The sequence below is a fragment of the Nycticebus coucang genome, chromosome 19 (assembly GCF_027406575.1).
Source record: "Nycticebus coucang isolate mNycCou1 chromosome 19, mNycCou1.pri, whole genome shotgun sequence".
Taxonomy (NCBI): Eukaryota; Metazoa; Chordata; class Mammalia; order Primates; family Lorisidae; genus Nycticebus; species Nycticebus coucang.
This window is the reverse complement of record NC_069798.1, coordinates 56,849,900-56,862,253: the sequence shown is the minus strand read 5'-3', so window position 1 is coordinate 56,862,253 and position 12,354 is coordinate 56,849,900.

Sequence of the window (12,354 nt, the reverse complement as noted above, 5' to 3'; positions counted from 1 at the left end):
TCCTCAATTTCTCTATCTACAAAATGGCTACAGCAATAACATTATATGCCTTATGGAGTTATGAAAGCAAATCTTTTAATATATTAATACATGTAAAACTCTTTAAACAGTGCCTGGCAAGTGGCAAATGTGGTATGGATACAAGATGGCATTATTATTATTGACTAGACATCATCTAAAGTATATTCTTATTGTATTCCCTACCCTAGAAAGTAGGCACCATAAACTATTTAGAGAGTTAAAATCTAAACATAGTCTATGCATATAATAAAAATATGGTTAAGAATTATTGAATACTTACCTTATATAACAGGTGGTGTTCTAAAGGCTTTCTACATATCAACTAATTTAACATTTATAAAAACAATCTGAGATAGAGATTATTAAAACATACCTAAAGATGAAGGAACTGAGACACAGAGACATGACTGCAGCAAACCCAGGGTCACATAGCTGATAAAGCCCAGGGTCACATACCTGGTAAAACCCAGGGTCACATAGCTGGTAAAACCCAGGGTCACATAGCTGGTAAAGCCCAGAGTCACATAGCTGGTAAAACCCACATAGCTGGTAAAACCCAGGGTCCCATAGATGGTAAAACCCAGGGTCACATAGCTGGTAAAGCCCAGGGTCACATAGCTGGTAAAGCCCAGGGTCACATAGCTGGTAAACCCCACATAGCTGGTAAAACCCACATAGCTGGTAAAACCCAGGGTCCCATAGATGGTAAAACCCAGGGTCACATAGCTGGTAAAGCCCAGGGTCACATAGCTGGTAAAACCCACATAGCTGGTAAAACCCAGGGTCCCATAGATGGTAAAACCCAGGGTCCCATAGATGGTAAAGCCCAGGGTCACATAGCTGGTAAAACCCACATAGATGGTAAAACCCAGGGTCCTGTAAATGGTAAAACGCAGGGTCGCATAGCTGACAAAACCCAGGGTCACATAACCAGGTATTTTGCTTTCAGCTTCTGAAACAAAATAATGATGAGTCAAGCTTGGATAGTTGTCGGTCAGAAATTCATAAAGTTCATATGTCAGGTGAGTGCAGGTTTTGCTCATTCCTGGATTTTAAATCGAAGAGGTTATCTCTTGAAACATAGAAGTGTGAATTTTAGAGAATGACAAGACAGTACTGCTTTGTACAGTGGGCAAGAATGCCACAGAATTTATTGCCTCAAAAAAAAAAAAAAGTAAAGGGCTGGGCATGGTGGCTCAGAACTATAATCCTAGCACTCTGGGAGGCTGAGGTGGGTGGATTGCCTAAGCTCAAGATTTTAAGACCAGTCCGAAGAGCACTCCTCAAGAGGGAGACCTCATCTCTACTGAAAATAGAAAAACTAGCTGGGTGTTGTGATAGGTGCCTGTAGTCCCAGCTACTCAAGAGGCTGAGGTAGGGGCATCGCTGGAACCCAAGATTTTGAGGTTACTGTGAGCTATGATGCCACAGCACTTTACCCAGGGTGACAGAGTGAGACTCTGTCTCAAAAGAAAAAAGCTGTAAAGACTTCTTGAATAATCAAGATATAGACTCAACCTAAGAGTCCATCAATAAATGAATGGATGGATAAAGGGAATGTGATATATATCCACAATGCAATACCCTTCAGTCTTTGAAAAGAAAGAAAGTCTGTCATTTGTGGCAATGTGGATGAATCTGGAGGACATTGTTAAATGAGACAAGTCTGTCACAGATAGACAAGTACAACAGGATCTCACTTGCATGTGGAATCTAAAAAAAAAAAAAATTGAACTCATGTAAGGAGAGAACACAATGGTGGCTACCAGGACTGGAGGAGGGCGGCGCTAAGGAGATGTTGGTCAAGCATACAAAGTTTTAGTTAGATACGAGGAATGAGTTCAAAAGACCTCTTGTGTAACATCGTGACTATAGTTAATAACAGCATATTGTATTCTGAAAATCTCTAAGGGATTAGATTTTAAGTGTTCTCACTCGAAAAGTTAAATATGCAAGGAATGCATATGTTAATTGGGTCAACAGAGCCATTTCAGAATGCGTATATATTTCAAAACATCAAGTTATATGTGATACGTATGTATAATATTTGTCAATAAAGAATATATATATTTTTGAGACAATTTTTCACTCTGATGCCTTGGAGAGAGTGCTGGGGCTTCATAGCTCACACCAACCTCAAACTCCTGGCCTCAAACAACTCTTCTGCCACGGTCTCCTGAGTAGCTCAGACTACAGGTGGATAACACAGTGTCCAATAAATTTTTCTATTTTTTTGGAGAGATGAGATCTTATTTTGCTCAGGCTGGTCTCAAACTCCTGATCTCAAGCCATCCTACCAGAGGGCTAGGATTATAAGCATGAACCACTATGTTTAACAAAAAACAAACAATTTTTTTTGTTTGTTTTGTTTTAAAGCCAGAGGCTTCTTGAGGACTCAGACAAAATACAAATGTTTAGACTCTAACCCTAACCTGACCTCAGAAGGTTGCTCTTTTGTGGGGAGAGCAATAATATATTCCTCCAAACATTCCTTGATACCTCTCTCTAGGTTAAAATAGTTAAAATGTGAAACTGACTCAGAATGGTAATTTTATATTATTTTTGCCTTATTGAGTTTTACTTTAAAAAAAAAATTATCCCTTTTTAAAATTCTATTTTGATGGGAGGTCCTCAGGAGAACACCTGTAACTCTAAGGGATAACTGCTTAGCAGACTCTGGGGTATTAACCCCATCGAGAGCCTCTGTTCCCATATCACTTACCTTCATCCTGGCAAGAGCCAGACTCAAAAGATTGGCAATCAACTCAGGGGCAGAAGACCTGCTCTGGGGAGCATCTTCAAATCTTTAAACTCCCCACTGTGACAACTGCAGGCACTTCAAACCACGTGAGTTTAAACTCTAGGGCCTCAGGAATGTGTTGGCTCACAGTGTTTCCTACCACCTTGTCTAGCAGTTCCTAAAGACTGTAACTTCCAAAAAAAATTAATTCTGACAGTTTTATCAGCATGTAGTGGGAAAAATGAACAAAGAAAAACTGAAACAATTTTGGTCAAATAATTGTGTTGTTGAAAAGTACTTTTTTTGTCACCTCTAGGTATAAAACATTTCATTACAGAGTTTTCAGATATTCCCGAGAGTTTACCCATATCACAGTCTCCAAAAACATAATTTTCTTTTCTTCTCTTGTGCTCAATTATCCTCTCTTTTTACCATTAGAGTCAGGTAAAGATAATATCATAATATACTAATTGGTTGTAAATTAGCCATTGCAGTGTTTTATTTTGCTCCACAAATCTGTTTTCCATTTTGTGCTTCCTACTTTGATGAATGATATCACTGAAGCCAGATAATTTGGGATTATCCGGCACCCACCACATCGGCACTGGCAAGTGGATCCTCTCTCAGGAGTATGTATCCATTGTCTCCACAGTGACTGACGTTACTGGGAGCTCAATTGCTACTGGCCTGCGTTATTGCCTCACTGAACCTTGTTCTGATCCATGAGAACATAGAAATGGCAAATCATCAGCTTCCTCATTTTTTAAAAGTATTGGTTTCTACTTAAAGCGGAAAAGATGCTATCCTAATTCCCAACAGAAACAACCCCATCCATACCACTACAGAGCCATGTTCCACCATTATTTTTATTGTTACTGCTACCAATTCCTATCTATCAATACTGCTCCTCAGCTGCCACCAGACACAGTGCTCACTTGTGACAATCCTGCCCATAGCAGCAACTTTGCACACGCAGCTTTTCCTGCTGAAATGCCACCCTCCTCATTCACTGGTGAAATGATGATACTTTTGTTAAAAACAAGCCCCTTCATCAGTTCTTTTGGAAATCCCTGTGTAAGTAGAATTAATAACTCCTTCATCTGTACTTTTATGTCATATCTTTTAAAACAATAAACATATAAACAGGTAGTGGGAATAGATAGGGGTCCGAATCTCAGCTCTGCCACTATGTAACCATGAGCAAGTTGTTTCACCTCTGTGAGCTTCAAAATACTTCTATAAAATACAACATCATGAGGTTTTTGTAAAGTCAAAGTGAGCTAACACAGTGGTAAGCACATTATAGGTAATCCATAAAATACTAGCTTTCTCTCAATCTCTACTGCAAACTCTGCCAGCTATGATACCATTTATCATAATAGCATGTGTGATTGTGGTTGTGTATATTGTGTGAGATATTTGAAGACAGGAACCATCCAGCACATATTAAGTATCAATAAGTATTTGCTGAATTCAGCCAAGTCCAAAGTCCTATGTGTTTCATTCAAAAGAATATTAAGACTATGATCTCAAGAGGATCATATTTTCATTTAAATAGATAAGGTGAATGACTCATTTTGCACCATTTTTTTCTGCAAGAAGTGGATATGAAATTGTTGCATGAAATCATCAGAGTCCTGGGCGGCGCCTGTGGCTCAGTGAGTAGGGCACCGGCCCCATATACCGAGGGTGGCGGGTTCAAACCCAGCCCCGGCCAAACTGCAACAAAAAAATAGCCGGGCGTTGTGGCGGGCACCTGTAGTCCCAGCTGCTCGGGAGGCTGAGGCAAGAGAATCACGTAAGCCCAAGAGCTGGAGGTTGCTGTGAGCCGTGTGATGCCACGGCACTCTACCGAGGGTGGTACAATGAGACTCTGTCTCTACAAAAAAAACAAACAAACAAACAAAAAAAAACGAAATCATCAGAGTCCTATCTAGTAAAATAATTAAAGTGAAAACAAAAAATAAAAACATTTGAAAACAATAGCAGAATTTGCATTCTTAAGTCAGATGTTTGACATTATGAAAATTATTACGTTTACATTTGAGTGTGTGTGTCTCCGTGTGTGTTACTTTAAGTTTTTTCAAGGTTATATATTTCATACTGAAAAATAGAGCTTTAATGTTAAAATTATAACTGAAAGTGTCTAAAAGCCCAGATCCATTAATATTAGAAATGAGTGGTAGAATCTTATGTCAGGAACTAATGGCTCCATCATGTAAGAAACATATTTTAATTAATAGTAAAATCCACAGCCAATTTGCAATCAGAGCTTTAATGGTCAGCACCCAGGAATGATAAGAGGAATGAGGTAAGAGAGCCCCTTTCAGCATAACAGGACTCCACCGTCTAAGCCTGTTCCCATCGGCAGGGCAGAGCTAACCTTATGTGCACTTTAAAGACAGCCTGGCTGTCTTCATTATCCCAGGACCTGGGTTTTTCTCCTGAGACTATATTTCTAGGTGCCTAACACTGCTTGCATCTCCTCATCTTTTTCTCTAGCCAACCTCAACAGAAACATAAAAGGCCCATGTAGTATGAATGTCGGATACTGCCCTGCTGCATACGGTTCCCTGCTCAGACTGCACATTTCCTGAGCCTGAGTAGCCGCCTTCAAACAAATACATTGCTGCTCTCTTGTGTCTTTGGTGACATTATCTTTCCTGCACCATCAGCCTATTTCTTCTGAGGCCTGGCTTTTACTAAATTAGTGTTTCTCTCCCTCTTTCTCTCCACCTGGCACAGAAGAGCAGACAGATGACTGGATTCCCTTATGGCTTTGGATTCTCAAGGAAAGCACTCCCAATGTGTGCCTCTTGTAAGCAAAAGCACGTTGTAATACTTCAGTATCTCTGATCGATTTTGGTAAATTTTTGTTTATAATATTTTAAACTTGCAGGGAAAGTTTCAAGAGTAGTGGAAGAAATTCCCAAACACCATTCACTCACGTTTAGCAGCAATCCTTTATTTCTGCTCCATTTGTCGTATTTCCTTGTGTGGGAACGTGGTTCTGCGGTTGGTTCGTGTTCATGTAGCTGTGTTACATACGTGAATACTGAACCATTGCTCGTACAGGAAACAGAGTTAGGTTCCTTGGTCAGAGTTAGGGTTTTTGGTCAGAACCTTTTTTTTTTAATCAACTGAGCAATACATAACCTTATTTTTTGTGTGTTTGTGTTTTGATGCCTTATGTAATATACATGTATGATGATGGTTCATTAACATGGGACATATGACTAACAGCATTGTAAGTGAGGCCTGAAGTAAGTTTATTTAATGCATGTGTTTTCTCCTTAAGACACTTCACGGCCTCCTTGAGTTTACCAACACTAGACAGCACTGCACTACAATTGAGGGCCTTTGTAAACAACAGAATTGCAACCAAAAGCACAAAAACGTGAAAAGCATGTCACTAAATGGGCTGCAAAAGGGGCATTTACAATACAGCAGCTAAAACAGGAAGGCAGACCCTATCCTTGTTTGACCTCAGCTGAAAATGGGCAACTCGAATTTTTGCCTGCTCTGCCTGTATCCACGATTGATGACTGAAGCGCTATGAGCATTTTGGGTTACAAGTACATTTTAGTGAGTAGGCAAATCCAAAAATTTGGAATCGATGAATAAGGACTGGGATCGATGAATAAGGGCTCTGTATGTATTTGGATTGGAATCGATGAATAAGGGCTCCGTATGTATTTGACTCATTCAGTTCATATCTTTAATCATCCATCCCTTTTTCTGAACCATTTGATGGTAAATTGGAAACATTGTCTCTATTTACTCTTGGAAACTGCAGCATATTGTTTACTAAGAGCAAAGATGTTTTCTTACATGACCACAGTACAATGACCAAAGCCAGAAAATTTAACAGTGATGTGATTTTGTTTTCTAATCCATACTCCATATTGAGATTTCATCAATTGTCCCCATAATGTCCTCTGTTTTTCACTCTTTTGGAATTGCACGAGGGCTAAAGCATTTACTCTACCCTGTTTCCCTAAAAATAAGACAGTGTCTTATTTTAAGGTGTGCTCCCAAAGATGCGCTAGGTCTTATTTTCAGGAGACGTCTTATCTTTCCTGTAAGTAGGTCTTATTTTCGGAGGATGTCTTATTTTCAGGGAAACAGGGTAGTTGTCTTATCTCTTGTCTCCTTCAGTCTGGACAGGTTCTTACTCTTTGTCTCTTGGGACCTTGATGTTTTATTTTATTCAGTAGCATGCAAGGCATTTTCATCAGTATTCCTTTTAATGTTGAAATTGTTGTTGAGATCACTTTCAAACTGGCTCCTGAACCCTTTTGCTACTTCTCTAGCATTCCTCCACCACCTCTTTTCTTTGTGATGCAGCAAGATGTGCTAGGTTTCCCCCCCTTAAAATCACAGTTTTCTTTCAGTGGAGAATGGTCTTTAGAAATGAAGACTTGGGTGCTAGGCATGCTCAGGACTACTGATAGGACTTGGGTCCACGTCCCTTCATCAGATTGCCCAGGGAATATATCTGTATGATACATCTGTAGGGGGACACATGCCCATAGACACAGGCGTGCCTGGGATGCACACATCCGTATAAATACACACATATATATGTATTGGGCACACACATTATAGATTTATATTTGATTCTATATCTGTCTTTGTATGTTATACTGGTATCTCTAATTCAGGTGCAGAACTGCAAAGTGCAGGTTAGCCTGTCTGTGTTTATACCGCCCTTCTCCAACCTAGCTTTGTAAAGAAACTGAGCTTCCATTACCTGCTATATAGTTACACTTTTGCTCAAGCTACAGTGTACATGTTGCAGTTAGAAAATTGCTAATCCATACCACTGTAAAAAGAAAAAAAAGCAGGAGGGGCGGAGCAAGATGGCAGCCGAGTAACAGCTTCCTTGCATCTGGGCACCGTGAGTCTGGGGAGATAGGACTCCAGGCATCTCTGGCTGGTGGGAACTGCCTATCATCACTCCTATGAGGATACAGGGAGTCAGCGAGAGACTTCTGGACCCCAAGAGGAGGACTAAAACAGTGGAAAACCGGCAAGTGGTCGCGTGTGTTCAATCCGTCTAAACCCGCCCACAACTGTAAGTTCAGTAGCAGCAAGACTGCAAACCAGAAAGGCCTTACCTGTGAACTGTTTTGATGTCCTTGGACTTGGCACTGAGTTGAACTGCCTTGGGGAAGGCCTGAGCGGGAGTGCGGAGAACTTTGGCCGTTGTCTAGGGCCCCAGTCTGAGCCGCTGAGCCAGACGGAGCTGATAGTGTTTGGCGGTGGGTCACACGGAACCATTGTCAGTGATCTGCCCCAGCAAGCTCCGCCCTCAGGGTCCCAGAGCTAGAAACGGGTGGGAGCTGGTAACCCAGCAACCAAGTAGCCTAAGGGTGGGGTCTGAGCCGCCTTGCAGCCCTAACCCTCAGGGGCAGAGTGAGACCGGTTTTGGCACACTGGGTAAGTGGATAGCCACTTCAGCAGTGATTCCAGAGAGAAAGCTGGGAAAGCTTCTGCTCAGCAAGTTTACAAGTTCAAAGTGCCTATTAAGTGGGCTGAAGAGAGATTTAGGGTGTCTACCTACTGGGGTTTGAGAAATCAGCAGCCTCCAGTCGTATCAGAACTGTGACTAACATCTCATACCCCAGAAGACCACATGTTGCCCAGACAATATTCAATAACATATACAAACTGCTTTGTTTTGGGTTGTGTAGTTTTTTCTTTTTTTTTTGTTTGGTTGGTTTTTTTTGTTTGTTTATTTTGACGTTGTTGATGTTCTTTTGTTTTTTTAATTTCAATCTTTTCCATACAGATCCCTTTTTCTTTCTCAATTTTTCTAGTTTAATTATAATTTCCCATTGCTGCCTTTTTTAATAACTACAACTTCATTTTTGCTAGCGTTTCTACCGCTATCATTTGGTTTTTCACCCAATTTTATCCCCGTAAAGTTTTCTGTTTGCTTGTTTTGGTTGGATTTATAGCATTTTTGTCTTTCCTCTCTACTTGGTGGAGGTGGGGTACTGTGTCTGATCAGGTTAGCAAAGAGCTGCTGACCTCAAGGAAACCACCCAACTGGGCACCCACAGAAGGTGGGGTTTTTTAAGCTTGTGTCAAAGTACCCTACTGTACACCTATATTGCCCTGTCTCCCTCTTTCTGTGCCTCTCTTCTTTTTGTCAATATTCCTTATCCCCACCCCTTCTCCTTTCTCTATCTTTCTTTTTTTTCTTATCACTCGGTCCTCCTTTCTTTCATCCCATTTTTGCTCTTCAACCTTCTCACCCTTCTGGTCCTGTAACCCTTAGTCCACAGGCACAAGAACTTAAAGAGCAAGAGGAAGTGAAAGGAAAATTAGGGCAAGGAAACAGATAAAAGAAATCACTCATGAGGAAGAATCAGCAGAAAACTCCAGGCAACATGAAGAACCAGTCCAGAACAACCCCGCCAAGGGACCATGAGGTAGCTACTGCAGAGGATTCCACCTATACAGAAATGTTAGGAATGACAAAAAGGGAATTTAGAATACGTATGTTGAAAACAATGAAAGAAATGATGGAAACAATGAAGGAAACTGCTAATAAAGTGGAAAATAACCAAAAGGAAATCCAAAAACAGAATCAAATCAGAGATGAATGATATGAAGAATATAAAAAGGATATAGCAGAGCTGAAGGAAATGAAACAGTCAATCAGGGAACTTAAAGATGCAATGGAAAGTATCAACAACAGGTTAGACCATGCAGAAGAAAGAATTTCAGAGGTAGAAGACAAAGTTTTTGAGATAGCTCAGATAGTAAAAGAAGCAGAAAAGAAGCGAGAGAAAGCAGAACGTTCACTGTCAGAATTATGGGACTTTATGAAGCGTTCCAACATACGAGTTACAGGAATTCCAGAAGGGGAAGAAGAATGCCCCAGAGGAATGGAAGCCATACTAGAGAATATTATAAAAGAAAATTTCCCAAACATCACCAAAGATTCTGACACACTGCTTTCAGAGGGATATCGGACCCCAGGTCGCCTCAACTCTAACCGAGCTTCTCCAAGATACATTGTGATGAACCTGTCCAAAGTCAAGACAAAAGAAAAGATTCTGCAAGCTGCCAGGAGTAAGCGCCAGTTGACCTACAGGGGCAAATCCATCAGAGTGACCGCAGACTTCTCTAATGAAACTTTCCAAGCAAGAAGACAATGGTCATCTACCTTTAATCTACTTAAACAGAACAATTTTCAGCCCAGAATTCTGTACCCTGCTAAGCTAAGCTTCAAAATTGACAGAGAAATCAAATCATTTACGGATATACAAACATTGAGGAAATTCGCCACAACAAGACCGGCTCTACAGGAAATACTTCAACCTGTTCTGCACACTGACCACCACAATGGATCAGCAGCAAAGTAAGAACTCAGAAATCAAAGGACAGAACCTAACCTCCACACTGATGCAAAAGATAAAACTAAGCAATGGACTCTCACCAAATAAGACGTATAGAATACTACCACACTTATCAATTATCTCAATAAATGTTAATGGCTTGAATTCCGCACTGAAGAGACATAGATTGGCTGACTGGATTAAAAAACACAAGCCATCCATTTGCTGTCTGCAAGAAACACACCTGGTTTCAAAAGACAAATTAAAGCTCCGAGTCAAGGGTTGGAAGACAATTTTTCACGCAAATGGAATTCAGAAGAAAAGAGGAGTTGCAATCTTATTTTCAGATACATGTGGATTTAAAGCAACTAAAGTCAAAAAAGACAAAGATGGTCACTTTATATTGGTCAAGGGAAAACTACAACAAGAAGACATTTCAATTCTAAATATTTATGCACCCAATTTAAATGCTCCCAGATTCTTGAAGCAGACCTTACTCAGTCTGAGCAATATGATATCTGATAATACCATCATAACAGGGGACTTTAACACACCTCTTACAGAGCTGGACAGATCCTCTAAACAGAAATTAAACAAAGATATAAGAGATTTAAATGAGACCCTAGAACAACTATGCTTGATAGATGCATATAGAACACTCCACCCCAAAGATAAAGAATATACGTTCTTCTCATCACCCCATGGAACATTCTCCAAAATTGATCCTGTCCTGGGACACAAAACAAATATCAACAGAATCAAAAGAATTGAAATTTTACCTTGTATCTTTTCAGACCATAAGGCACTAAAGGTGGAACTCAACTCTAACAAAAATGCTTGACCCCACCCAAAGGCATGGAAATTAAACAATCTTCTGTTGAATAACAGATGGGTGAAGGAAGAAATAAAACAGGAAATCATTAACTTCCTTGAGCATAATAACAATGAAGACACAAGCTACCAGAACCTGTGCGATACTGCAAAAGCAGTTTTGAGAGGAAAATTCATCACTTTAGATGCCTACATTCGAAAAACAGAAAGAGAGCACATCAACAATCTCACAAGAGATCTTATGGAATTGGAAAAAGAAGAACAATCTAAGCCTAAACTCAGTAGAAGAAAAGAAATATCCAAAATCAAATCAGAGATCAATGAAATTGAAAACAAAAGAATCATTCAGAAAATTAATGAAACAAGGAGTTGGTTTTTTGAAAAAATAAATAAAATAGATAAACCATTGGCCAGACTAACTAGAAATAGAAATGTAAAATCTCTAGTAACCTCAATCAGAAATGATAAAGGGGAAATAACAACTGATCCCACAGAGATACAAGAGATCATCTCTGAATACTACCAGAAACTTGACAATGCCCAGAAATTTGACAATGTGAAGGAAATGGATCAATATTTGGAATCACACCCTCTCCCTAGACTTAGCCAGGAAGAAATAGACCTCCTGAACAGACCAATTTCAAGCACTGAGATCAAAGAAACAATAAAAAACCTTCCAACTAAAAAATGCCCTGGTCCAGATGGCTTCACTCCAGAATTCTGTCAAACCTTCAAGGAAGAGCTTATTCCTGTACTGCAGAAATTATTCCAAAAAACTGAGGAAGAAGGAATCTTCCCCAACACATTCTATGAAGCAAACATCGCCCTGATACCAAAACCAGGAAAAGACCCAAACAAAAAGGAGAATTTCAGACCAATCTCACTCATGAATATAGATGGAAAAATTCTCAACAAAATCCTAGCCAATAGATTACAGCTTATCATCAAAAAAGTCATTCATCATGATCAAGTAGGCTTCATCCCAGGGATGCAAGGCTGGTTTAACATACGCAAGTCCATAAACGTTATCCACCATATTAACAGAGGCAAAAATAAAGATCACATGATCCTCTCAATAGATGCAGAAAAAGCATTTGATAAAATCCAGCATCCTTTTCTAATTAGAACGCTGAAGAGTATAGGCATAGGTGGCACATTTCTAAAACTGATTGAAGCTATCTATGACAAACCCACAGCCAATATTTTACTGAATGGCATAAAACTGAAAGCTTTTCCTCTTAGAACTGGAACCAGACAAGGTTGTCCTCTGTCACCTTTACTATTCAACATAGTGCTGGAAGTTCTAGCCAATATAATTAGGCAAGACAAGGAAATAAAGGGAATCCAAATGGGAGCAGAGGAGGTCAAACTCTCCCTCTTTGCTGACGACATGATCTTATACTTAGAGAA